This window comes from Accipiter gentilis, chromosome W (genome assembly GCF_929443795.1).
Source record: "Accipiter gentilis chromosome W, bAccGen1.1, whole genome shotgun sequence".
Taxonomy (NCBI): Eukaryota; Metazoa; Chordata; class Aves; order Accipitriformes; family Accipitridae; genus Astur; species Astur gentilis.
Window position 1 is genome coordinate 19,642,493 of NC_064918.1, and position 25,134 is coordinate 19,667,626.

A 25,134-nucleotide genomic window follows, 5' to 3' on the forward strand; every position below is an offset into this window, starting at 1 on the left:
CGTGTCTCTTTCCCCTCGCTTGTGTCTCTCTCCCCTCTTCCTTTCGGTCCCTATTTTCCCCATTTTCTCTCGCCTTCCCCCATTCCCTGTCACTCCTCCACTCTCTCTCTTCCCTCGGCTGTCACTGTTCTCCGGCTTTCCCACAAATCCCTCTTTGCCATCTGTTCCCTCGCCTTACTCTTTCCCCTCGCCTGTGTCTCTCTCCCCTCTTCCTTTCGGTCCCTATTTTCCCCATTTTCTCTCGCCTTCCCCCATTCCCTCTCACTCCTCCACTCTCTCTCTTCCCTTGCCGTCACGGTTTCTCTGGCTTTCCCACATTTCCCTCTTTTCCATCTGTTCCCTCGCCTTACTCTTTCCCCTCGCTTGTGTCTCTCTCCCCTCTTCCTTTCGGTCCCTATTTTCCCCATTTTCTCTCGCCTTCCCCCATTCCCTCTCACTCCTCCACTCTCTCTCTTCCCTTGCCATCACGGTTTCTCTGGCTTTCCCACATTTCCCTCTTTTCCATCGTTTCCCTCGCGTGTCTCTTTCCCCTCGCTTGTGTCTCTCTGCCCTCTTCCTTTCGGTCCCTGTTTTCCCCATTTTCTCTCGCCTTCCCCCATTCCCTCTCACTCCTCCACTCTCTCTATTCCCTCGGCCGTCACGGTTTCTCTGGCTTTCCCACATCTCCCTCTTTCCCATCTGTTCCCTGGCGTGTCTCTTTCCCCTCGCTTGTGTCTCTCTCCCCTCTTCCTTTCGGTCCCAATGTTCCCTATTTTCTCGCTCCTTCCCCCATTCCCTCTCACTCCTCCACTCTCTCTCTTCCCTCGGCTGTCACTGTTCTCCGGCTTTCCCACAAATCCCTCTTTTCCATCTGTTCCCTGGCGTGTCTCTTTCCCCTCGCTTGTGTCTCTCTCCCCTCTTCCTTTCGGTCCCAATGTTCCCTATTTTCTCGCTCCTTCCCCCATTCCCTCTCACTCCTCCACTCTCTCTCTTCCCTCGGCTGTCACTGTTCTCCTGCTTTCCCACAAATCCCTCTTTTCCATCTGTTCCCTCGCCTTACTCTTTCCCCTCGCCTGTGTCTCTCTCCCCTCTTCCTTTCGGTCCCTATTTTCCCCATTTTCTCTCGCCTTCCCCCATTCCCTCTCACTCATCCACTCTCTCTCTTCCCTCGGCTGTCACTGTTCTCCGGCTTTCCCACATTTCCCTCTTTTCCATCTTTTCCCTCGCGTGTCTCTTTCCCCTCGCTTGTGTCTCTCTCCCCTCTTCCTTTCGGTCCCAATGTTCCCTATTTTCTCGCTCCTTCCCCCATTCCCTCTCACTCCTCCACTCTCTCTCTTCCCTCGGCTGTCACTGTTCTCCGGCTTTCCCACAAATCCCTCTTTTCCATCTGTTCCCTCGCCTTACTCTTTCCCCTCGCTTGTGTCTCTCTCCCCTCTTCCTTTCGGTCCCTATTTTCCCCATTTTCTCTCGCCTTCCCCCATTCCCTCTCACTCCTCCACTCTCTCTATTCCCTCGGCCTTCACGGTTTCTCTGGCTTTCCCACATCTCCCTCTTTCCCATCTGTTCCCTCGCGTGTCTCTTTCCCCTCGCTTGTGTCTCTCTCCCCTCTTCCTTTCGGTCCCTATTTTCCCCATTTTCTCTCGCCTTCCCCCATTCCCTGTCACTCCTCCACTCTCTCTCTTCCCTCGGCTGTCACTGTTCTCCGGCTTTCCCACAAATCCCTCTTTGCCATCTGTTCCCTCGCCTTACTCTTTCCCCTCGCCTGTGTCTCTCTCCCCTCTTCCTTTCGGTCCCTATTTTCCCCATTTTCTCTCGCCTTCCCCCATTCCCTCTCACTCCTCCACTCTCTCTCTTCCCTTGCCGTCACGGTTTCTCTGGCTTTCCCACATTTCCCTCTTTTCCATCTGTTCCCTCGCCTTACTCTTTCCCCTCGCTTGTGTCTCTCTCCCCTCTTCCTTTCGGTCCCTATTTTCCCCATTTTCTCTCGCCTTCCCCCATTCCCTCTCACTCCTCCACTCTCTCTCTTCCCTTGCCATCACGGTTTCTCTGGCTTTCCCACATTTCCCTCTTTTCCATCGTTTCCCTCGCGTGTCTCTTTCCCCTCGCTTGTGTCTCTCTGCCCTCTTCCTTTCGGTCCCTGTTTTCCCCATTTTCTCTCGCCTTCCCCCATTCCCTCTCACTCCTCCACTCTCTCTATTCCCTCGGCCGTCACGGTTTCTCTGACTTTCCCACATCTCCCTCTTTCCCATCTGTTCCCTGGCGTGTCTCTTTCCCCTCGCTTGTGTCTCTCTCCCCTCTTCCTTTCGGTCCCAATGTTCCCTATTTTCTCGCTCCTTCCCCCATTCCCTCTCACTCCTCCACTCTCTCTCTTCCCTCGGCTGTCACTGTTCTCCGGCTTTCCCACAAATCCCTCTTTTCCATCTGTTCCCTCGCCTTACTCTTTCCCCTCGCCTGTGTCTCTCTCCCCTCTTCCTTTCGGCCCCTATTTTCCCCATTTTCTCTCGCCTTCCCCCATTCCCTCTCACTCCTCCACTCTCTCTCTTCCCTCGGCTGTCACTGTTCTCCGGCTTTCCCACATTTCCCTCTTTCCCATCTTTTCCCTCGCGTGTCTCTTTCCCCTCGCTTGTGTCTCTCTCCCCTCTTCCTTTCGGTCCCAATGTTCCCTATTTTCTCGCTCCTTCCCCCATTCCCTCTCACTCCTCCACTCTCTCTCTTCCCTTGCCGTCACGGTTTCTCTGGCTTTCCCACATTTCCCTCTTTTCCATCTCTTCCCTCGCCTTACTCTTTCCCCTCGCTTGTGTCTCTCTCCCCTCTTCCTTTCGGTCCCTATTTTCCCCATTTTCTCTCGCCTTCCCCCATTCCCTCTCACTCCTCCACTCTCTCTCTTCCCTCGGCTGTCACTCTCCTCCGGCTTTCCCACAAATCCGTCTTTTCCATCTGTTCCCTCGCGTGTCTCTTTCCCCTCGCTTGTGTCTCTCTCCCCTCTTCCTTTCGGTCCCTATTTTCCCCATTTTCTCTCGCCTTCCCCCATTCCCTCTCACTCCTCCACTCTCTCTCTTCCCTTGCCGTCATGGTTTCTCCGGCTTTCCCACAAATCCCTCTTTTCCATCTTTTCCCTCGCGTGTCTCTTTCCCCTCGCTTGTGTCTCTCTCCCCTCTTCCTTTCGGTCCCTATTTTCCCCACTTTCTCTCGCCTTCCCCCATTCCCTCTCACTCCTCCACTCTCTCTCTTCCCTCGGCCGTCACGGTTTCTCTGGCTTTCCCACATCTCCCTCTTTCCCATCTGTTCCCTGGCGTGTCTCTTTCCCCTCGCTTGTGTCTCTCTCCCCTCTTCCTTTCGGTCCCAATGTTCCCTATTTTCTCGCTCCTTCCCCCATTCCCTCTCACTCCTCCACTCTCTCTCTTCCCTCGGCTGTCACTGTTCTCCGGCTTTCCCACAAATCCCTCTTTTCCATCTGTTCCCTCGCCTTACTCTTTCCCCTCGCCTGTGTCTCTCTCCCCTCTTCCTTTCGGTCCCTATTTTCCCCATTTTCTCTCGCCTTCCCCCATTCCCTCTCACTCCTCCACTCTCTCTCTTCCCTCGGCTGTCACTGTTCTCCGGCTTTCCCACATTTCCCTCTTTTCCATCTTTTCCCTCGCGTGTCTCTTTCCCCTCGCTTGTGTCTCTCTCCCCTCTTCCTTTCGGTCCCAATGTTCCCTATTTTCTCGCTCCTTCCCCCATTCCCTCTCACTCCTCCACTCTCTCTCTTCCCTCGGCTGTCACTGTTCTCCGGCTTTCCCACAAATCCCTCTTTTCCATCTGTTCCCTCGCCTTACTCTTTCCCCTCGCCTGTGTCTCTCTCCCCTCTTCCTTTCGGTCCCTATTTTCCCCATTCTCTCTCGCCTTCCCCCATTCCCTCTCACTCCTCCACTCTCTCTCTTCCCTCGGCCTTCACGGTTTCTCTGGCTTTCCCACATCTCCCTCTTTCCCATCTGTTCCCTCGCGTGTCTCTTTCCCCTCGCTTGTGTCTCTCTCCCCTCTTCCTTTCGGTCCCTATTTTCCCCATTTTCTCTCGCCTTCCCCCATTCCCTGTCACTCCTCCACTCTCTCTCTTCCCTCGGCTGTCACTGTTCTCCGGCTTTCCCACAAATCCCTCTTTGCCATCTGTTCCCTCGCCTTACTCTTTCCCCTCGCCTGTGTCTCTCTCCCCTCTTCCTTTCGGTCCCTATTTTCCCCATTTTCTCTCGCCTTCCCCCATTCCCTCTCACTCCTCCACTCTCTCTCTTCCCTTGCCGTCACGGTTTCTCTGGCTTTCCCACATTTCCCTCTTTTCCATCTGTTCCCTCGCCTTACTCTTTCCCCTCGCTTGTGTCTCTATCCCCTCTTCCTTTCGGTCCCTATTTTCCCCATTTTCTCTCGCCTTCCCCCATTCCCTCTCACTCCTCCACTCTCTCTCTTCCCTTGCCGTCACGGTTTCTCTGGCTTTCCCACATTTCCCTCTTTTCCATCGTTTCCCTCGCGTGTCTCTTTCCCCTCGCTTGTGTCTCTCCCCCCTCTTCCTTTCGGTCCCTATTTTCCCCATTTTCTCTCGCCTTCCCCCATTCCCTCTCACTCCTCCACTCTCTCTCTTCCCTCGGCTGTCACTGTTCTCCGGCTTTCCCACAAATCCCTCTTTTCCATCTGTTCCCTCGCCTTACTCTTTCCCCTCGCCTGTGTCTCTCTCCCCTCTTCCTTTCGGTCCCTATTTTCCCCATTTTCTCTCGCCTTCCCCCATTCCCTCTCACTCCTCCACTCTCTCTCTTCCCTCGGCTGTCACTGTTCTCCGGCTTTCCCACAAATCCCTCTTTTCCATCTGTTCCCTCGCGTGTCTCTTTCCCCTCGCTTGTGTCTCTCTGCCCTCTTCCTTTCGGTCCCTATTTTCCCCATTTTCTCTCGCCTTCCCCCATTCCCTCTCACTCCTCCACTCACTCTCTTCCCTTGCCGTCACGGTTTCTCCGGCTTTCCCACAAATCCCTCTTTTCCATCTTTTCCCTCGCGTGTCTCTTTCCCCTCGCTTGTGTCTCTCTCCCCTCTTCCTTTCGGTCCCTATTTTCCCCATTTTCTCTCGCCTTCCCCCATTCCCTCTCACTCCTCCACTCTCTCTATTCCCTCGGCCGTCACGGTTTCTCTGACTTTCCCACATCTCCCTCTTTCCCATCTGTTCCCTGGCGTGTCTCTTTCCCCTCGCTTGTGTCTCTCTCCCCTCTTCCTTTCGGTCCCAATGTTCCCTATTTTCTCGCTCCTTCCCCCATTCCCTCTCACTCCTCCACTCTCTCTCTTCCCTCGGCTGTCACTGTTCTCCGGCTTTCCCACAAATCCCTCTTTTCCATCTGTTCCCTCGCCTTACTCTTTCCCCTCGCCTGTGTCTCTCTCCCCTCTTCCTTTCGGTCCCTATTTTCCCCATTTTCTCTCGCCTTCCCCCATTCCCTCTCACTCCTCCACTCTCTCTCTTCCCTCGGCTGTCACTGTTCTCCGGCTTTCCCACATTTCCCTCTTTTCCATCTTTTCCCTCGCGTGTCTCTTTCCCCTCGCTTGTGTCTCTCTCCCCTCTTCCTTTCGGTCCCAATGTTCCCTATTTTCTCGCTCCTTCCCCCATTCCCTCTCACTCCTCCACTCTCTCTCTTCCCTCGGCTGTCACTGTTCTCCGGCTTTCCCACAAATCCCTCTTTTCCATCTGTTCCCTCGCCTTACTCTTTCCCCTCGCCTGTGTCTCTCTCCCCTCTTCCTTTCGGTCCCTATTTTCCCCATTTTCTCTCGCCTTCCCCCATTCCCTCTCACTCCTCCACTCTCTCTATTCCCTCGGCCTTCACGGTTTCACTGGCTTTCCCACATCTCCCTCTTTCCCATCTGTTCCCTCGCGTGTCTCTTTCCCCTCGCTTGTGTCTCTCTCCCCTCTTCCTTTCGGTCCCTATTTTCCCCATTTTCTCTCGCCTTCCCCCATTCCCTGTCACTCCTCCACTCTCTCTCTTCCCTCGGCTGTCACTGTTCTCCGGCTTTCCCACAAATCCCTCTTTGCCATCTGTTCCCTCGCCTTACTCTTTCCCCTCGCCTGTGTCTCTCTCCCCTCTTCCTTTCGGTCCCTATTTTCCCCATTTTCTCTCGCCTTCCCCCATTCCCTCTCACTCCTCCACTCTCTCTCTTCCCTTGCCGTCACGGTTTCTCTGGCTTTCCCACATTTCCCTCTTTTCCATCTGTTCCCTCGCCTTACTCTTTCCCCTCGCTTGTGTCTCTCTCCCCTCTTCCTTTCGGTCCCTATTTTCCCCATTTTCTCTCGCCTTCCCCCATTCCCTCTCACTCCTCCACTCTCTCTCTTCCCTTGCCATCACGGTTTCTCTGGCTTTCCCACATTTCCCTCTTTTCCATCGTTTCCCTCGCGTGTCTCTTTCCCCTCGCTTGTGTCTCTCTCCCCTCTTCCTTTCGGTCCCTATTTTCCCCATTTTCTCTCGCCTTCCCCCATTCCCTCTCACTCCTCCACTCTCTCTATTCTCTCGGCTGTCACGGTTTCTCTGGCTTTCCCACATCTCCCTCTTTCCCATCTGTTCCCTCGCGTGTCTCTTTCCCCTCGCTTGTGTCTCTCTCCCCTCTTCCTTTCGGTCCCAATGTTCCCTATTTTCTCGCTCCTTCCCCCATTCCCTCTCACTCCTCCACTCTCTCTATTCCCTCGGCCGTCACGGTTTCTCCGGCTTTCCCACAAATCCCTCTTTTCCATCTGTTCCCTCGCCTTACTCTTTCCCCTCGCCTGTGTCTCTCTCCCCTCTTCCTTTCGGTCCCTATTTTCCCCATTTTCTCTCGCCTTCCCCCATTCCCTCTCACTCCTCCACTCTCTCTCTTCCCTCGGCTGTCACTGTTCTCCGGCTGTCCCACAAATCCCTCTTTTCCATCTGTTCCCTCGCCTTACTCTTTCCCCTCGCCTGTGTCTCTCTCCCCTCTTCCTTTCGGTCCCTATTTTCCCCATTTTCTCTCGCCTTCCCCCATTCCCTCTCACTCCTCCACTCTCTCTCTTCCCTCGACTGTCACTGTTCTCCGGCTTTCCCACAAATCCCTCTTTTCCATCTGTTCCCTCGCGTGTCTCTTTCCCGTCGCTTGTGTCTCTCTCCCCTCTTCCTTTCGGTCCCTATTTTCCCCATTTTCTCTCGCCTTCCCCCATTCCCTCTCACTCCTCCACTCTCTCTCTTCCCTTGCCGTCACGGTTTCTCTGGCTTTCCCACATTTCCCTCTTTTCCATCTGTTCCCTCGCGTGTCTCTTTCCCCTCGCTTGTGTCTCTCTCCCCTCTTCCTTTCGGTCCCTATTTTCCCCATTTTCTCTCGCCTTCCCCCATTCCCTCTCACTCCTCCACTCTCTCTCTTCCCTCGGCTGTCACTCTCCTCCGGCTTTCCCACAAATCCGTCTTTTCCATCTGTTCCCTCGCGTGTCTCTTTCCCCTCGCTTGTGTCTCTCTCCCCTCTTCCTTTCGGTCCCTATTTTCCCCATTTTCTCTCGCCTTCCCCCATTCCCTCTCACTCCTCCACTCTCTCTCTTCCCTTGCCGTCATGGTTTCTCCGGCTTTCCCACAAATCCCTCTTTTCCATCTTTTCCCTCGCGTGTCTCTTTCCCCTCGCTTGTGTCTCTCTCCCCTCTTCCTTTCGGTCCCTATTTTCCCCACTTTCTCTCGCCTTCCCCCATTCCCTCTCACTCCTCCACTCTCTCTATTCCCTCGGCCGTCACGGTTTCTCTGACTTTCCCACATCTCCCTCTTTCCCATCTGTTCCCTGGCGTGTCTCTTTCCCCTCGCTTGTGTCTCTCTCCCCTCTTCCTTTCGGTCCCAATGTTCCCTATTTTCTCGCTCCTTCCCCCATTCCCTCTCACTCCTCCACTCTCTCTCTTCCCTCGGCTGTCACTGTTCTCCGGCTTTCCCACAAATCCCTCTTTTCCATCTGTTCCCTCGCCTTACTCTTTCCCCTCGCCTGTGTCTCTCTCCCCTCTTCCTTTCGGTCCCTATTTTCCCCATTTTCTCTCGCCTTCCCCCATTCCCTCTCACTCCTCCACTCTCTCTCTTCCCTCGGCTGTCACTGTTCTCCGGCTTTCCCACATTTCCCTCTTTTCCATCTTTTCCCTCGCGTGTCTCTTTCCCCTCGCTTGTGTCTCTCTCCCCTCTTCCTTTCGGTCCCAATGTTCCCTATTTTCTCGCTCCTTCCCCCATTCCCTCTCACTCCTCCACTCTCTCTCTTCCCTCGGCTGTCACTGTTCTCCGGCTTTCCCACAAATCCCTCTTTTCCATCTGTTCCCTCGCCTTACTCTTTCCCCTCGCCTGTGTCTCTCTCCCCTCTTCCTTTCGGTCCCTATTTTCCCCATTCTCTCTCGCCTTCCCCCATTCCCTCTCACTCCTCCACTCTCTCTATTCCCTCGGCCGTCACGGTTTCTCTGGCTTTCCCACATCTCCCTCTTTCCCATCTGTTCCCTCGCGTGTCTCTTTCCCCTCGCTTGTGTCTCTCTCCCCTCTTCCTTTCGGTCCCTATTTTCCCCATTTTCTCTCGCCTTCCCCCATTCCCTGTCACTCCTCCACTCTCTCTCTTCCCTCGGCTGTCACTGTTCTCCGGCTTTCCCACAAATCCCTCTTTGCCATCTGTTCCCTCGCCTTACTCTTTCCCCTCGCCTGTGTCTCTCTCCCCTCTTCCTTTCGGTCCCTATTTTCCCCATTTTCTCTCGCCTTCCCCCATTCCCTCTCACTCCTCCACTCTCTCTCTTCCCTTGCCGTCACGGTTTCTCTGGCTTTCCCACATTTCCCTCTTTTCCATCTGTTCCCTCGCCTTACTCTTTCCCCTCGCTTGTGTCTCTATCCCCTCTTCCTTTCGGTCCCTATTTTCCCCATTTTCTCTCGCCTTCCCCCATTCCCTCTCACTCCTCCACTCTCTCTCTTCCCTTGCCATCACGGTTTCTCTGGCTTTCCCACATTTCCCTCTTTTCCATCGTTTCCCTCGCGTGTCTCTTTCCCCTCGCTTGTGTCTCTCCCCCCTCTTCCTTTCGGTCCCTATTTTCCCCATTTTCTCTCGCCTTCCCCCATTCCCTCTCACTCCTCCACTCTCTCTCTTCCCTCGGCTGTCACTGTTCTCCGGCTTTCCCACAAATCCCTCTTTTCCATCTGTTCCCTCGCCTTACTCTTTCCCCTCGCCTGTGTCTCTCTCCCCTCTTCCTTTCGGTCCCTATTTTCCCCATTTTCTCTCGCCTTCCCCCATTCCCTCTCACTCCTCCACTCTCTCTCTTCCCTCGGCTGTCACTGTTCTCCGGCTTTCCCACAAATCCCTCTTTTCCATCTGTTCCCTCGCGTGTCTCTTTCCCCTCGCTTGTGTCTCTCTGCCCTCTTCCTTTCGGTCCCTATTTTCCCCATTTTCTCTCGCCTTCCCCCATTCCCTCTCACTCCTCCACTCACTCTCTTCCCTTGCCGTCACGGTTTCTCCGGCTTTCCCACAAATCCCTCTTTTCCATCTTTTCCCTCGCGTGTCTCTTTCCCCTCGCTTGTGTCTCTCTCCCCTCTTCCTTTCGGTCCCTATTTTCCCCACTTTCTCTCGCCTTCCCCCATTCCCTCTCACTCCTCCACTCTCTCTATTCCCTCGGCCGTCACGGTTTCTCTGACTTTCCCACATCTCCCTCTTTCCCATCTGTTCCCTGGCGTGTCTCTTTCCCCTCGCTTGTGTCTCTCTCCCCTCTTCCTTTCGGTCCCAATGTTCCCTATTTTCTCGCTCCTTCCCCCATTCCCTCTCACTCCTCCACTCTCTCTCTTCCCTCGGCTGTCACTGTTCTCCGGCTTTCCCACAAATCCCTCTTTTCCATCTGTTCCCTCGCCTTACTCTTTCCCCTCGCCTGTGTCTCTCTCCCCTCTTCCTTTCGGTCCCTATTTTCCCCATTTTCTCTCGCCTTCCCCCATTCCCTCTCACTCCTCCACTCTCTCTCTTCCCTCGGCTGTCACTGTTCTCCGGCTTTCCCACATTTCCCTCTTTTCCATCTTTTCCCTCGCGTGTCTCTTTCCCCTCGCTTGTGTCTCTCTCCCCTCTTCCTTTCGGTCCCAATGTTCCCTATTTTCTCGCTCCTTCCCCCATTCCCTCTCACTCCTCCACTCTCTCTCTTCCCTCGGCTGTCACTGTTCTCCGGCTTTCCCACAAATCCCTCTTTTCCATCTGTTCCCTCGCCTTACTCTTTCCCCTCGCCTGTGTCTCTCTCCCCTCTTCCTTTCGGTCCCTATTTTCCCCATTTTCTCTCGCCTTCCCCCATTCCCTCTCACTCCTCCACTCTCTCTATTCCCTCGGCCTTCACGGTTTCTCTGGCTTTCCCACATCTCCCTCTTTCCCATCTGTTCCCTCGCGTGTCTCTTTCCCCTCGCTTGTGTCTCTCTCCCCTCTTCCTTTCGGTCCCTATTTTCCCCATTTTCTCTCGCCTTCCCCCATTCCCTGTCACTCCTCCACTCTCTCTCTTCCCTCGGCTGTCACTGTTCTCCGGCTTTCCCACAAATCCCTCTTTGCCATCTGTTCCCTCGCCTTACTCTTTCCCCTCGCCTGTGTCTCTCTCCCCTCTTCCTTTCGGTCCCTATTTTCCCCATTTTCTCTCGCCTTCCCCCATTCCCTCTCACTCCTCCACTCTCTCTCTTCCCTTGCCGTCACGGTTTCTCTGGCTTTCCCACATTTCCCTCTTTTCCATCTGTTCCCTCGCCTTACTCTTTCCCCTCGCTTGTGTCTCTCTCCCCTCTTCCTTTCGGTCCCTATTTTCCCCATTTTCTCTCGCCTTCCCCCATTCCCTCTCACTCCTCCACTCTCTCTCTTCCCTTGCCGTCACGGTTTCTCTGGCTTTCCCACATTTCCCTCTTTTCCATCGTTTCCCTCGCGTGTCTCTTTCCCCTCGCTTGTGTCTCTCTCCCCTCTTCCTTTCGGTCCCTATTTTCCCCATTTTCTCTCGCCTTCCCCCATTCCCTCTCACTCCTCCACTCTCTCTATTCCCTCGGCTGTCACGGTTTCTCTGGCTTTCCCACATCTCCCTCTTTCCCATCTGTTCCCTGGCGTGTCTCTTTCCCCTCGCTTGTGTCTCTCTCCCCTCTTCCTTTCGGTCCCAATGTTCCCTATTTTCTCGCTCCTTCCCCCATTCCCTCTCACTCCTCCACTCTCTCTATTCCCTCGGCCGTCACGGTTTCTCCGGCTTTCCCACAAATCCCTCTTTTCCATCTGTTCCCTCGCCTTACTCTTTCCCCTCGCCTGTGTCTCTCTGCCCTCTTCCTTTCGGTCCCTATTTTCCCCATTTTCTCTCGCCTTCCCCCATTCCCTCTCACTCCTCCACTCTCTCTCTTCCCTCGGCTGTCACTGTTCTCCGGCTGTCCCACAAATCCCTCTTTTCCATCTGTTCCCTCGCCTTACTCTTTCCCCTCGCCTGTGTCTCTCTCCCCTCTTCCTTTCGGTCCCTATTTTCCCCATTTTCTCTCGCCTTCCCCCATTCCCTCTCACTCCTCCACTCTCTCTCTTCCCTCGACTGTCACTGTTCTCCGGCTTTCCCACAAATCCCTCTTTTCCATCTGTTCCCTCGCGTGTCTCTTTCCCGTCGCTTGTGTCTCTCTCCCCTCTTCCTTTCGGTCCCTATTTTCCCCATTTTCTCTCGCCTTCCCCCATTCCCTCTCACTCCTCCACTCTCTCTCTTCCCTTGCCGTCACGGTTTCTCTGGCTTTCCCACATTTCCCTCTTTTCCATCTGTTCCCTCGCGTGTCTCTTTCCCCTCGCTTGTGTCTCTCTCCCCTCTTCCTTTCGGTCCCTATTTTCCCCATTTTCTCTCGCCTTCCCCCATTCCCTCTCACTCCTCCACTCTCTCTCTTCCCTCGGCTGTCACTGTTCTCCGGCTTTCCCACAAATCCCTCTTTTCCATCTGTTCCCTCGCGTTACTCTTTCCCCTCGCCTGTGTCTCTCTCCCCTCTTCCTTTCGGTCCCTATTTTCCCCATTTTCTCTCGCCTTCCCCCATTCCCTCTCACTCCTCCACTCTCTCTCTTCCCTCGGCTGTCACTGTTCTCCGGCTTTCCCACAAATCCCTCTTTTCCATCTGTTCCCTCGCGTGTCTCTTTCCCCTCGCTTGTGTCTCTCTCCCCTCTTCCTTTCGGTCCCTATTTTCCCAATTTTCTCTCGCCTTCCCCCATTCCCTCTCACTCCTCCACTCTCTCTATTCCCTCGGCCGTCACGCTTTCTCTGACTTTCCCACATCTCCCTCTTTCCCATCTGTTCCCCGGCGTGTCTTTTCCCCTCTCCCCTCTTCCTTTCGGTCCCAATGTTCCCTATTTTCTCGCTCCTTCCCCCATTCCCTCTCACTCCTCCACTCTCTCTCTTCCCTCGGCTGTCACTGTTCTCCGGCTTTCCCACAAATCCCTCTTTTCCATCTGTTCCCTCGCCTTACTCTTTCCCCTCGCCTGTGTCTCTCTCCCCTCTTCCTTTCGGTCCCTATTTTCCCCATTTTCTCTCGCCTTCCCCCATTCCCTGTCACTCCTCCACTCTCTCTCTTCCCTCGGCTGTCACTGTTCTCCGGCTTTCCCACAAATCCCTCTTTTCCATCTGTTCCCTCGCGTGTCTCTTTCCCCTCGCTTGTATCTCTCTCCCCTCTTCCTTTCGGTCCCTATTTTCCCCATTTTCTCTCGCCTTCCCCCATTCCCTCTCACTCCTCCACTCTCTCTCTTCCCTCGGCTGTCACTCTTCTCCGGCTTTCCCACAAATCCCTCTTTTCCATCTGTTCCCTCGCGTGTCTCTTTCCCCTCGCTTGTGTCTCTCTCCCCTCTTCCTTTCGGTCCCTATTTTCCCCATTTTCTCTCGCCTTCCCCCATTCCCTCTCACTCCTCCACTCTCTCTCTTCCCTCGGCTGTCACTGTTCTCCGGCTGTCCCACAAATCCCTCTTTTCCATCTGTTCCCTCGCCTTACTCTTTCCCCTCGCCTGTGTCTCTCTCCCCTCTTCCTTTCGGTCCCTATTTTCCCCATTTTCTCTCGCCTTCCCCCATTCCCTCTCACTCCTCCACTCTCTCTCTTCCCTCGGCTGTCACTGTTCTCCGGCTTTCCCACAAATCCCTCTTTTCCATCTGTTCCCTCGCGTGTCTCTTTCCCCTCGCTTGTGTCTCTCTCCCCTCTTCCTTTCGGTCCCTATTTTCCCCATTTTCTCTCGCCTTCCCCCATTCCCTCTCACTCCTCCACTCTCTCTCTTCCCTTGCCGTCACGGTTTCTCTGGCTTTCCCACATTTCCCTCTTTCCCATCTGTTCCCTCGCGTGTCTCTTTCCCCTCGCTTGTGTCTCTCTCCCCTCTTCCTTTCGGTCCCAATGTTCCCTATTTTCTCGCTCCTTCCCCCATTCCCTCTCACTCCTCCACTCTCTCTCTTCCCTCGGCTGTCACTGTTCTCCGGCTTTCCCACATTTCCCTCTTTTCCATCTGTTCCCTCGCCTTACTCTTTCCCCTCGCCTGTCTCTCTCTCCCCTCTTCCTTTCGGTCCCTATTTTCCCCATTTTCTCTCGCCTTCCCCCATTGCCTCTCACTCCTCCACTCTCTCTCTTCCCTTGCCGTCACGGTTTCTCTGGCTTTCCCACATTTCCCTCTTTTCCATCTTTTCCCTCGCGTGTCTCTTTCCCCTCGCTTGTGTCTCTCTCCCCTCTTCCTTTCGGTCCCAATGTTCCCTATTTTCTCGCTCCTTCCCCCATTCCCTCTCACTCCTCCACTCTCTCTCTTCCCTCGGCTGTCACTGTTCTCCGGCTTTCCCACAAATCCCTCTTTTCCATCTGTTCCCTCGCCTTACTCTTTCCCCTCGCCTGTGTCTCTCTCCCCTCTTCCTTTCGGTCCCTATTTTCCCCATTTTCTCTCGCCTTCCCCCATTCCCTCTCACTCCTCCACTCTCTCTCTTCCCTTGCCGTCACGGTTTCTCTGGCTTTCCCACATTTCCCTCTTCTCCATCTTTTCCCTCGCGTGTCTCTTTCCCCTCGCTTGTGTCTCTCTCCCCTCTTCCTTTCGGTCCCAATGTTCCCTATTTTCTCGCTCCTTCCCCCATTCCCTCTCACTCCTCCACTCTCTCTCTTCCCTCGGCTGTCACTGTTCTCCGGCTTTCCCACAAATCCCTCTTTTCCCATCTGTTCCCTCGCCTTACTCTTTCCCCTCGCTTGTGTCTCTCTCCCCTCTTCCTTTCGGTCCCTATTTTCCCCATTTTCTCTCGCCTTCCCCCATTCCCTCTCACTCCTCCACTCTCTCTCTTCCCTCGGCCGTCACGGTGTCTCTGGCTTTCCCACATCTCCCTCTTTCCCATCTGTTCCCTCGCGTGTCTCTTTCCCCTCGCTTGTGTCTCTCTCCCCTCTTCCTTTCGGTCCCTATTTTCCCCATTTTCTCTCGCCTTCCCCCATTCCCTGTCACTCCTCCACTCTCTCTCTTCCCTCGGCTGTCACTGTTCTCCGGCTTTCCCACAAATCCCTCTTTTCCATCTGTTCCCTCGCCTTACTCTTTCCCCTCGCCTGTGTCTCTCTCCCCTCTTCCTTTCGGTCCCTATTTTCCCCATTTTCTCTCGCCTTCCCCCATTCCCTCTCACTCCTCCACTCTCTCACTTCCCTTGCCGTCACGGTTTCTCTGGCTTTCCCACATTTCCCTCTTTTCCATCTTTTCCCTCGCGTGTCTCTTTCCCCTTGCTTGTGTCTCTCTCCCCTCTTCCTTTCGGTCCCAATGTTCCCTATTTTCTCGCTCCTTCCCCCATTCCCTCTCACTCCTCCACTCTCTCTCTTCCCTCGGCTGTCACTGTTCTCCGGCTTTCCCACAAATCCCTCTTTTCCATCTGTTCCCTCGCCTTACTCTTTCCCCTCGCCTGTGTCTCTATCCCCTCTTCCTTTCGGTCCCAATTTTCCCCATTTTCTCTCGCCTTCCCCCATTCCCTCTCACTCCTCCACTCTCTCTATTCCCTCGGCCGTCACGGTTTCTCTGACTTTCCCACATCTCCCTCTTTCCCATCTGTTCCCCGGCGTGTCTCTTTCCCCTCGCTTGTGTCTCTCTCCCCTCTTCCTTTCGGTCCCAATGTTCCCTATTTTCTCGCTCCTTCCCCCATTCCCTCTCACTCCTCCACTCTCTCTCTTCCCTCGGCTGTCACTGTTCTCCGGCTTTCCCACAAATCCCTCTTTTCCATCTGTTCCCTCGCCTTACTCTTTCCCCTCGCCTGTGTCTCTCTCCCCTCTTCCTTTCGGTCCCTATTTTCCCCATTTTCTCTCACCTTCCCCCATTCCCTGTCACTCCTCCACTCTCTCTCTTCCCTCGGCTGTCACTGTTCTCCGGCTTTCCCACAAATCCCTCTTTTCCATCTGTTCCCTCGCGTGTCTCTTTCCCCTCGCTTGTGTCTCTCTCCCCTCTTCCTTTCGGTCCCTATTTTCCCCATTTTCTCTCGCCTTCCCCCATTCCCTCTCACTCCTCCACTCTCTCTCTTCCCTCGGCTGTCACTCTTCTCCGGCTTTCCCACAAATCCCTCTTTTCCATCTGTTCCCTCGCGTGTCTCTTTCCCCTCGCTTGTGTCTCTCTCCCCTCTTCCTTTCGGTCCCTATTTTCCCAATTTTCTCTCGCCTTCCCCCATTCCCTCTCACTCCTCCACTCTCTCTATTCCCTCGGCCGTCACGGTTTCTCTGGCTTTCCCACATCTCCCTCTTTCCCATCTGTTCCCCGGCGTGTCTCTTTCCCCTCTCCCCTCTTCCTTTCGGTCCCAATGTTCCCTATTTTCTCGCTCCTTCCCCCATTCCCTCTCACTCCTCCACTCTCTCTCTTCCCTCGGCTGTCACTGTTCTCCGGCTTTCCCACAAATCCCTCTTTTCCATCTGTTCCCTCGCCTTACTCTTTCCCCTCGCCTGTGTCTCTCTCCCCTCTTCCTTTCGGTCCCTATTTTCCCCATTTTCTCTCGCCTTCCCCCATTCCCTGTCACTCCTCCACTCTCTCTCTTCCCTCGGCTGTCACTGTTCTCCGGCTTTCCCACAAATCCCTCTTTTCCATCTGTTCCCTCGCGTGTCTCTTTCCCCTCGCTTGTATCTCTCTCCCCTCTTCCTTTCGGTCCCTATTTTCCCCATTTTCTCTCGCCTTCCCCCATTCCCTCTCACTCCTCCACTCTCTCTCTTCCCTCGGCTGTCACTCTTCTCCGGCTTTCCCACAAATCCCTCTTTTCCATCTGTTCCCTCGCGTGTCTCTTTCCCCTCGCTTGTGTCTCTCTCCCCTCTTCCTTTCGGTCCCTATTTTCCCCATTTTCTCTCGCCTTCCCCCATTCCCTCTCACTCCTCCACTCTCTCTCTTCCCTTGCCGTCACGGTTTCTCTGGCTTTCCCACATTTCCCTCTTTTCCATCGTTTCCCTCGCGTGTCTCTTTCCCCTCGCTTGTGTCTCTCTCCCCTCTTCCTTTCGGTCCCTATTTTCCCCATTTTCTCTCGCCTTCCCCCATTCCCTCTCACTCCTCCACTCTCTCTATTCTCTCGGCCGTCACGGTTTCTCTGGCTTTCCCACATCTCCCTCTTTCCCATCTGTTCCCTCGCGTGTCTCTTTCCCCTCGCTTGTGTCTCTCTCCCCTCTTCCTTTCGGTCCCAATGTTCCCTATTTTCTCGCTCCTTCCCCCATTCCCTCTCACTCCTCCACTCTCTCTATTCCCTCGGCCGTCACGGTTTCTCCGGCTTTCCCACAAATCCCTCTTTTCCATCTGTTCCCTCGCCTTACTCTTTCCCCTCGCCTGTGTCTCTCTGCCCTCTTCCTTTCGGTCCCTATTTTCCCCATTTTCTCTCGCCTTCCCCCATTCCCTGTCACTCCTCCACTCTCTCTCTTCCCTCGGCTGTCACTGTTCTCCGGCTGTCCCACAAATCCCTCTTTTCCATCTGTTCCCTCGCCTTACTCTTTCCCCTCGCCTGTGTCTCTCTCCCCTCTTCCTTTCGGTCCCTATTTTCCCCATTTTCTCTCGCCTTCCCCCATTCCCTCTCACTCCTCCACTCTCTCTCTTCCCTCGGCTGTCACTGTTCTCCGGCTTTCCCACAAATCCCTCTTTTCCATCTGTTCCCTCGCGTTTCTCTTTTTCCCCTCGCCTGTGTCTCTCTGCCCTCTTCCTTTCGGTCCCTATTTTCCCCATTTTCTCTCGCCTTCCCCCATTCCCTCTCACTCCTCCACTCTCTCTCTTCCCTCGGCTGTCACTGTTCTCCGGCTTTCCCACAAATCCCTCTTTTCCATCTGTTCCCTCGCGTGTCTCTTTCCCCTCGCTTGTGTCTCTCTGCCCTCTTCCTTTCGGTCCCTATTTTCCCAATTTTCTCTCGCCTTCCCCCATTCCCTCTCACTCCTCCACTCTCTCTATTCCCTCGGCCGTCACGCTTTCTCTGACTTTCCCACATCTCCCTCTTTCCCATCTGTTCCCCGGCGTGTCTTTTCCCCTCTCCCCTCTTCCTTTCGGTCCCAATGTTCCCTATTTTCTCGCTCCTTCCCCCATTCCCTCTCACTCCTCCACTCTCTCTCTTCCCTCGGCTGTCACTGTTCTCCGGCTTTCCCACAAATCCCTCTTTTCCATCTGTTCCCTCGCCTTACTCTTTCCCCTCGCCTGTGTCTCTCTCCCCTCTTCCTTTCGGTCCCTATTTTCCCCATTTTCTCTCGCCTTCCCCCATTCCCTGTCACTCCTCCACTCTCTCTCTTCCCTCGGCTGTCACTGTTCTCCGGCTTTCCCACAAATCCCTCTTTTCCATCTGTTCCCTCGCGTGTCTCTTTCCCCTCGCTTGTATCTCTCTCCCCTCTTCCTTTCGGTCCCTATTTTCCCCATTTTCTCTCGCCTTCCCCCATTCCCTCTCACTCCTCCACTCTCTCTCTTCCCTCGGCTGTCACTCTTCTCCGGCTTTCCCACAAATCCCTCTTTTCCATCTGTTCCCTCGCGTGTCTCTTTCCCCTCGCTTGTGTCTCTCTCCCCTCTTCCTTTCGGTCCCTATTTTCCCCATTTTCTCTCGCCTTCCCCCATTCCCTCTCACTCCTCCACTCTCTCTCTTCCCTCGGCTGTCACTGTTCTCCGGCTTTCCCACAAATCCCTCTTTTCCATCTGTTCCCTCGCGTTTCTCTTTTTCCCCTCGCCTGTGTCTCTCTGCCCTCTTCCTTTCGGTCCCTATTTTCCCCATTTTCTCTCGCCTTCCCCCATTCCCTCTCACTCCTCCACTCTCTCTCTTCCCTCGGCTGTCACTGTTCTCCGGCTTTCCCACAAATCCCTCTTTTCCATCTGTTCCCTCGCGTGTCTCTTTCCCCTCGCTTGTGTCTCTCTCCCCTCTTCCTTTCGGTCCCTATTTTCCCAATTTTCTCTCGCCTTCCCCCATTCCCTCTCACTCCTCCACTCTCTCTATTCCCTCGGCCGTCACGCTTTCTCTGACTTTCCCACATCTCCCTCTTTCCCATCTGTTCCCCGGCGTGTCTTTTCCCCTCTCCCCTCTTCCTTTCGGTCCCAATGTTCCCTATTTTCTCGCTCCTTCCCCCATTCCCTCTCACTCCTCCACTCTCTCTCTTCCCTCGGCTGTCACTGTTCTCCGGCTTTCCCACAAATCCCTCTTTTCCATCTGTTCCCTCGCCTTACTCTTTCCCCTCGCCTGTGTCTCTCTCCCCTCTTCCTTTCGGTCCCTATTTTCCCCATTTTCTCTCGCCTTCCCCCATTCCCTGTCACTCCTCCACTCTCTCTCTTCCCTCGGCTGTCACTGTTCTCCGGCTTTCCCACAAATCCCTCTTTTCCATCTGTTCCCTCGCGTGTCTCTTTCCCCTCGCTTGTGTCTCTCTCCCCTCTTCCTTTCGGTCCCTATTTTCCCCATTTTCTCTCGCCTTCCCCCATTCCCTCTCACTCCTCCACTCTCTCTCTTCCCTCGGCTGTCACTCTTCTCCGGCTTTCCCACAAATCCCTCTTTTCCATCTGTTCCCTCGCGTGTCTCTTTCCCCTCGCTTGTGTCTCTCTCCCCTCTTCCTTTCGGTCCCTATTTTCCCCATTTTCTCTCGCCTTCCCCCATTCCCTCTCACTCCTCCACTCTCTCTCTTCCCTCGGCTGTCACTGTTCTCCGGCTGTCCCACAAATCCCTCTTTTCCATCTGTTCCCTCGCCTTACTCTTTCCCCTCGCCTGTGTCTCTCTCCCCTCTTCCTTTCGGTCCCTATTTTCCCCATTTTCTCTCGCCTTCCCCCATTCCCTCTCACTCCTCCACTCTCTCTCTTCCCTCGGCTGTCACTGTTCTCCGGCTTTCCCACAAATCCCTCTTTTCCATCTGTTCCCTCGCGTGTCTCTTTCCCCTCGCTTGTGTCTCTCTCCCCTCTTCCTTTCGGTCCCTATTTTCCCCATTTTCTCTCGCCTTCCCCCATTCCCTCTCACTCCTCCACTCTCTCTCTTCCCTTGCCGTCACGGTTTCTCTGGCTTTCCCACATTTCCCTCTTTTCCATCTGTTCCCTCGCGTGTCTCTTTCCCCTCGCTTGTGTCTCTCTCCCCTCTTCCTTTCGGTCCCTATTTTCCCCATTTTCTCTCGCCTTCCCCCATTCCCTCTCACTCCTCCACTGTCTCTCTTCCCTCGGCTGTCACTGTTCTCCGGCTTTCCCACAAATCCCTCTTTTCCATCTGTTCCCTCTCGTGTCTCTTTCCCCTCGCTTGTGTTTCTCTCCCCTCTTCCTTTCGGTCCCTATTTTCCCCATTTTCTCTCGCCTTCCCCCATTCCCTCTCACTCCTCCACTCTCTCTATTCCCTCGGCCGTCACGGTTTCTCTGGCTTTCCCACATTTCCCTCTTTCCCATCTGTTCCCTCGCGTGTCTCTTTCCCCTCGCTTGTGTCTCTCTCCCCTCTTCCTTTCGGTCCCAATGTTCCCTATTTTCTCGCTCCTTCCCCCATTCCCTCTCACTCCTCCACTCTCTCTCTTCCCTCGGCTGTCACTGTTCTCCGGCTTTCCCACAAATCCCTCTTTTCCATCTGTTCCCTCGCCTTACTCTTTCCCCTCGCCTGTGTCTCTCTCCCCTCTTCCTTTCGGTCCCTATTTTCCCCATTTTCTCTCGCCTTCCCCCATTCCCTGTCACTCCTCCACTCTCTCTCTTCCCTCGGCTGTCACTGTTCTCCGGCTTTCCCACAAATCCCTCTTTTCCATCTGTTCCCTCGCGTGTCTCTTTCCCCTCGCTTGTATCTCTCTCCCCTCTTCCTTTCGGTCCCTATTTTCCCCATTTTCTCTCGCCTTCCCCCATTCCCTCTCACTCCTCCACTCTCTCTCTTCCCTCGGCTGTCACTCTTCTCCGGCTTTCCCACAAATCCCTCTTTTCCATCTGTTCCCTCGCGTGTCTCTTTCCCCTCGCTTGTGTCTCTCTCCCCTCTTCCTTTCGGTCCCTATTTTCCCCATTTTCTCTCGCCTTCCCCCATTCCCTCTCACTCCTCCACTCTCTCTCTTCCCTCGGCTGTCACTGTTCTCCGGCTGTCCCACAAATCCCTCTTTTCCATCTGTTCCCTCGCCTTACTCTTTCCCCTCGCCTGTGTCTCTCTCCCCTCTTCCTTTCGGTCCCTATTTTCCCCATTTTCTCTCGCCTTCCCCCATTCCCTCTCACTCCTCCACTCTCTCTCTTCCCTCGGCTGTCACTGTTCTCCGGCTTTCCCACAAATCCCTCTTTTCCATCTGTTCCCTCGCGTGTCTCTTTCCCCTCGCTTGTGTCTCTCTCCCCTCTTCCTTTCGGTCCCTATTTTCCCCATTTTCTCTCGCCTTCCCCCATTCCCTCTCACTCCTCCACTCTCTCTCTTCCCTTGCCGTCACGGTTTCTCTGGCTTTCCCACATTTCCCTCTTTTCCATCTGTTCCCTCGCGTGTCTCTTTCCCCTCGCTTGTGTCTCTCTCCCCTCTTCCTTTCGGTCCCTATTTTCCCCATTTTCTCTCGCCTTCCCCCATTCCCTCTCACTCCTCCACTCTCTCTCTTCCCTCGGCTGTCACTGTTCTCCGGCTTTCCCACAAATCCCTCTTTTCCATCTGTTCCCTCTCGTGTCTCTTTCCCCTCGCTTGTGTTTCTCTCCCCTCTTCCTTTCGGTCCCTATTTTCCCCATTTTCTCTCGCCTTCCCCCATTCCCTCTCACTCCTCCACTCTCTCTATTCCCTCGGCCGTCACGGTTTCTCTGGCTTTCCCACATTTCCCTCTTTCCCATCTGTTCCCTCGCGTGTCTCTTTCCCCTCGCTTGTGTCTCTCTCCCCTCTTCCTTTCGGTCCCAATGTTCCCTATTTTCTCGCTCCTTCCCCCATTCCCTCTCACTCCTCCACTCTCTCTCTTCCCTCGGCTGTCACTGTTCTCCGGCTTTCCCACATTTCCCTCTTTTCCATCTGTTCCCTCGCCTTACTCTTTCCCCTCGCCTGTCTCTCTCTCCCCTCTTCCTTTCGGTCCCTATTTTCCCCATTTTCTCTCGCCTTCCCCCATTCCCTCTCACTCCTCCACTCTCTCTCTTCCCTTGCCGTCACGGTTTCTCTGGCTTTCCCACATTTCCCTCTTTTCCATCTTTTCCCTCGCGTGTCTCTTTCCCCTCGCTTGTGTCTCTCTCCCCTCTTACTTTCGGTCCCAATGTTCCCTATTTTCTCGCTCCTTCCCCCATTCCCTCTCACTCCTCCACTCTCTCTCTTCCCTCGGCTGTCACTGTTCTCCGGCTTTCCCACAAATCCCTCTTTTCCATCTGTTCCCTCGCCTTACTCTTTCCCCTCGCCTGTGTCTCTCTCCCCTCTTCCTTTCGGTCCCTATTTTCCCCATTTTCTCTCGCCTTCCCCCATTCCCTCTCACTCCTCCACTCTCTCTCTTCCCTTGCCGTCACGGTTTCTCTGGCTTTCCCACATTTCCCTCTTCTCCATCTTTTCCCTCGCGTGTCTCTTTCCCCTCGCTTGTGTCTCTCTCCCCTCTTCCTTTCGGTCCCAATGTTCCCTATTTTCTCGCTCCTTCCCCCATTCCCTCTCACTCCTCCACTCTCTCTCTTCCCTCGGCTGTCACTGTTCTCCGGCTTTCCCACAAATCCCTCTTTTCCCATCTGTTCCCTCGCCTTACTCTTTCCCCTCGCTTGTGTCTCTCTCCCCTCTTCCTTTCGGTCCCTATTTTCCCCATTTTCTCTCGCCTTCCCCCATTCCCTCTCACTCCTCCACTCTCTCTCTTCCCTCGGCCGTCACGGTGTCTCTGGCTTTCCCACATCTCCCTCTTTCCCATCTGTTCCCTCGCGTGTCTCTTTCCCCTCGCTTGTGTCTCTCTCCCCTCTTCCTTTCGGTCCCTATTTTCCTCATTTTCTCTCGCCTTCCCCCATTCCCTGTCACTCCTCCACTCTCTCTCTTCCCTCGGCTGTCACTGTTCTCCGGCTTTCCCACAAATCCCTCTTTTCCATCTGTTCCCTCGCCTTACTCTTTCCCCTCGCCTGTGTCTCTCTCCCCTCTTCCTTTCGGTCCCTATTTTCCCCATTTTCTCTCGCCTTCCCCCATTCCCTCTCACTCCTCCACTCTCTCACTTCCCTTGCCGTCACGGTTTCTCTGGCTTTCCCACATTTCCCTCTTTTCCATCTTTTCCCTCGCGTGTCTCTTTCCCCTTGCTTGTGTCTCTCTCCCCTCTTCCTTTCGGTCCCAATGTTCCCTATTTTCTCGCTCCTTCCCCCATTCCCTCTCACTCCTCCACTCTCTCTCTTCCCTCGGCTGTCACTGTTCTCCGGCTTTCCCACAAATCCCTCTTTTCCATCTGTTCCCTCGCCTTACTCTTTCCCCTCGCCTGTGTCTCTATCCCCTCTTCCTTTCGGTCCCAATTTTCCCCATTTTCTCTCGCCTTCCCCCATTCCCTCTCACTCCTCCACTCTCTCTCTTCCCTCGGCTGTCACTGTTCTCCGGCTTTCCCACAAATCCCTCTTTTCCATCTGTTCCCTCGCGTGTCTCTTTCCCCTCGCTTGTATCTCTCTCCCCTCTTCCTTTCGGTCCCTATTTTCCCCATTTTCTCTCGCCTTCCCCCATTCCCTCTCACTCCTCCACTCTCTCTCTTCCCTCGGCTGTCACTCTTCTCCGGCTTTCCCACAAATCCCTCTTTTCCATCTGTTCCCTCGCGTGTCTCTTTCCCCTCGCTTGTGTCTCTCTGCCCTCTTCCTTTCGGTCCCTATTTTCCCAATTTTCTCTCGCCTTCCCCCATTCCCTCTCACTCCTCCACTCTCTCTATTCCCTCGGCCGTCACGGTTTCTCTGACTTTCCCACATCTCCCTCTTTCCCATCTGTTCCCCGGCGTGTCTCTTTCCCCTCTCCCCTCTTCCTTTCGGTCCCAATGTTCCCTATTTTCTCGCTCCTTCCCCCATTCCCTCTCACTCCTCCACTCTCTCTCTTCCCTCGGCTGTCACTGTTCTCCGGCTTTCCCACAAATCCCTCTTTTCCATCTGTTCCCTCGCCTTACTCTTTCCCCTCGCCTGTGTCTCTCTCCCCTCTTCCTTTCGGTCCCTATTTTCCCCATTTTCTCTCGCCTTCCCCCATTCCCTGTCACTCCTCCACTCTCTCTCTTCCCTCGGCTGTCACTGTTCTCCGGCTTTCCCACAAATCCCTCTTTTCCATCTGTTCCCTCGCGTGTCTCTTTCCCCTCGCTTGTATCTCTCTCCCCTCTTCCTTTCGGTCCCTATTTTCCCCATTTTCTCTCGCCTTCCCCCATTCCCTCTCACTCCTCCACTCTCTCTCTTCCCTCGGCTGTCACTCTTCTCCGGCTTTCCCACAAATCCCTCTTTTCCATCTGTTCCCTCGCGTGTCTCTTTCCCCTCGCTTGTGTCTCTCTCCCCTCTTCCTTTCGGTCCCTATTTTCCCCATTTTCTCTCGCCTTCCCCCATTCCCTCTCACTCCTCCACTCTCTCTCTTCCCTCAGCCGTCACGGTTTCTCTGGCTTTCCCACATCTCCCTCTTTCCCATCTGTTCCCTCGAGTGTCTCTTTCCCCTCGCTTGTGTCTCTCTCCCCTCTTCCTTTCGGTCCCTATTTTCCTCATTTTCTCTCGCCTTCCCCCATTCCCTGTCACTCCTCCACTCTCTCTCTTCCCTCGGCTGTCACTGTTCTCCGGCTTTCCCACAAATCCCTCTTTTCCATCTGTTCCCTCGCCTTACTCTTTCCCCTCGCCTGTGTCTCTCTCCCCTCTTCCTTTCGGTCCCTATTTTCCCCATTTTCTCTCGCCTTCCCCCATTCCCTCTCACTCCTCCACTCTCTCACTTCCCTTGCCGTCACGGTTTCTCTGGCTTTCCCACATTTCCCTCTTTTCCATCTTTTCCCTCGCGTGTCTCTTTCCCCTTGCTTGTGTCTCTCTCCCCTCTTCCTTTCGGTCCCAATGTTCCCTATTTTCTCGCTCCTTCCCCCATTCCCTCTCACTCCTCCACTCTCTCTCTTCCCTCGGCTGTCACTGTTCTCCGGCTTTCCCACAAATCCCTCTTTCCATCTGTTCCCTCGCCTTACTCTTTCCCCTCGCCTGTGTCTCTATCCCCTCTTCCTTTCGGTCCCAATTTTCCCCATTTTCTCTCGCCTTCCCCCATTCCCTCTCACTCCTCCACTCTCTCTATTCCCTCGGCCGTCACGGTTTCTCTGACTTTCCCACATCTCCCTCTTTCCCATCTGTTCCCCGGCGTGTCTCTTTCCCCTCGCTTGTGTCTCTCTCCCCTCTTCCTTTCGGTCCCAATGTTCCCTATTTTCTCGCTCCTTCCCCCATTCCCTCTCACTCCTCCACTCTCTCTCTTCCCTCGGCTGTCACTGTTCTCCGGCTTTCCCACAAATCCCTCTTTTCCATCTGTTCCCTCGCCTTACTCTTTCCCCTCGCCTGTGTCTCTCTCCCCTCTTCCTTTCGGTCCCTATTTTCCCCATTTTCTCTCACCTTCCCCCATTCCCTGTCACTCCTCCACTCTCTCTATTCCCTCGGCCGTCACTGTTCTCCGGCTTTCCCACAAATCCCTCTTTTCCATCTGTTCCCTCGCGTGTCTCTTTCCCCTCGCTTGTATCTCTCTCCCCTCTTCCTTTCGGTCCCTATTTTCCCCATTTTCTCTCGCCTTCCCCCATTCCCTCTCACTCCTCCACTCTCTCTCTCCCTCGGCTGTCACTCTTCTCCGGCTTTCCCACAAATCCCTCTTTTCCATCTGTTCCCTCGCGTGTCTCTTTCCCCTCGCTTGTGTCTCTCTCCCCTCTTCCTTTCGGTCCCTATTTT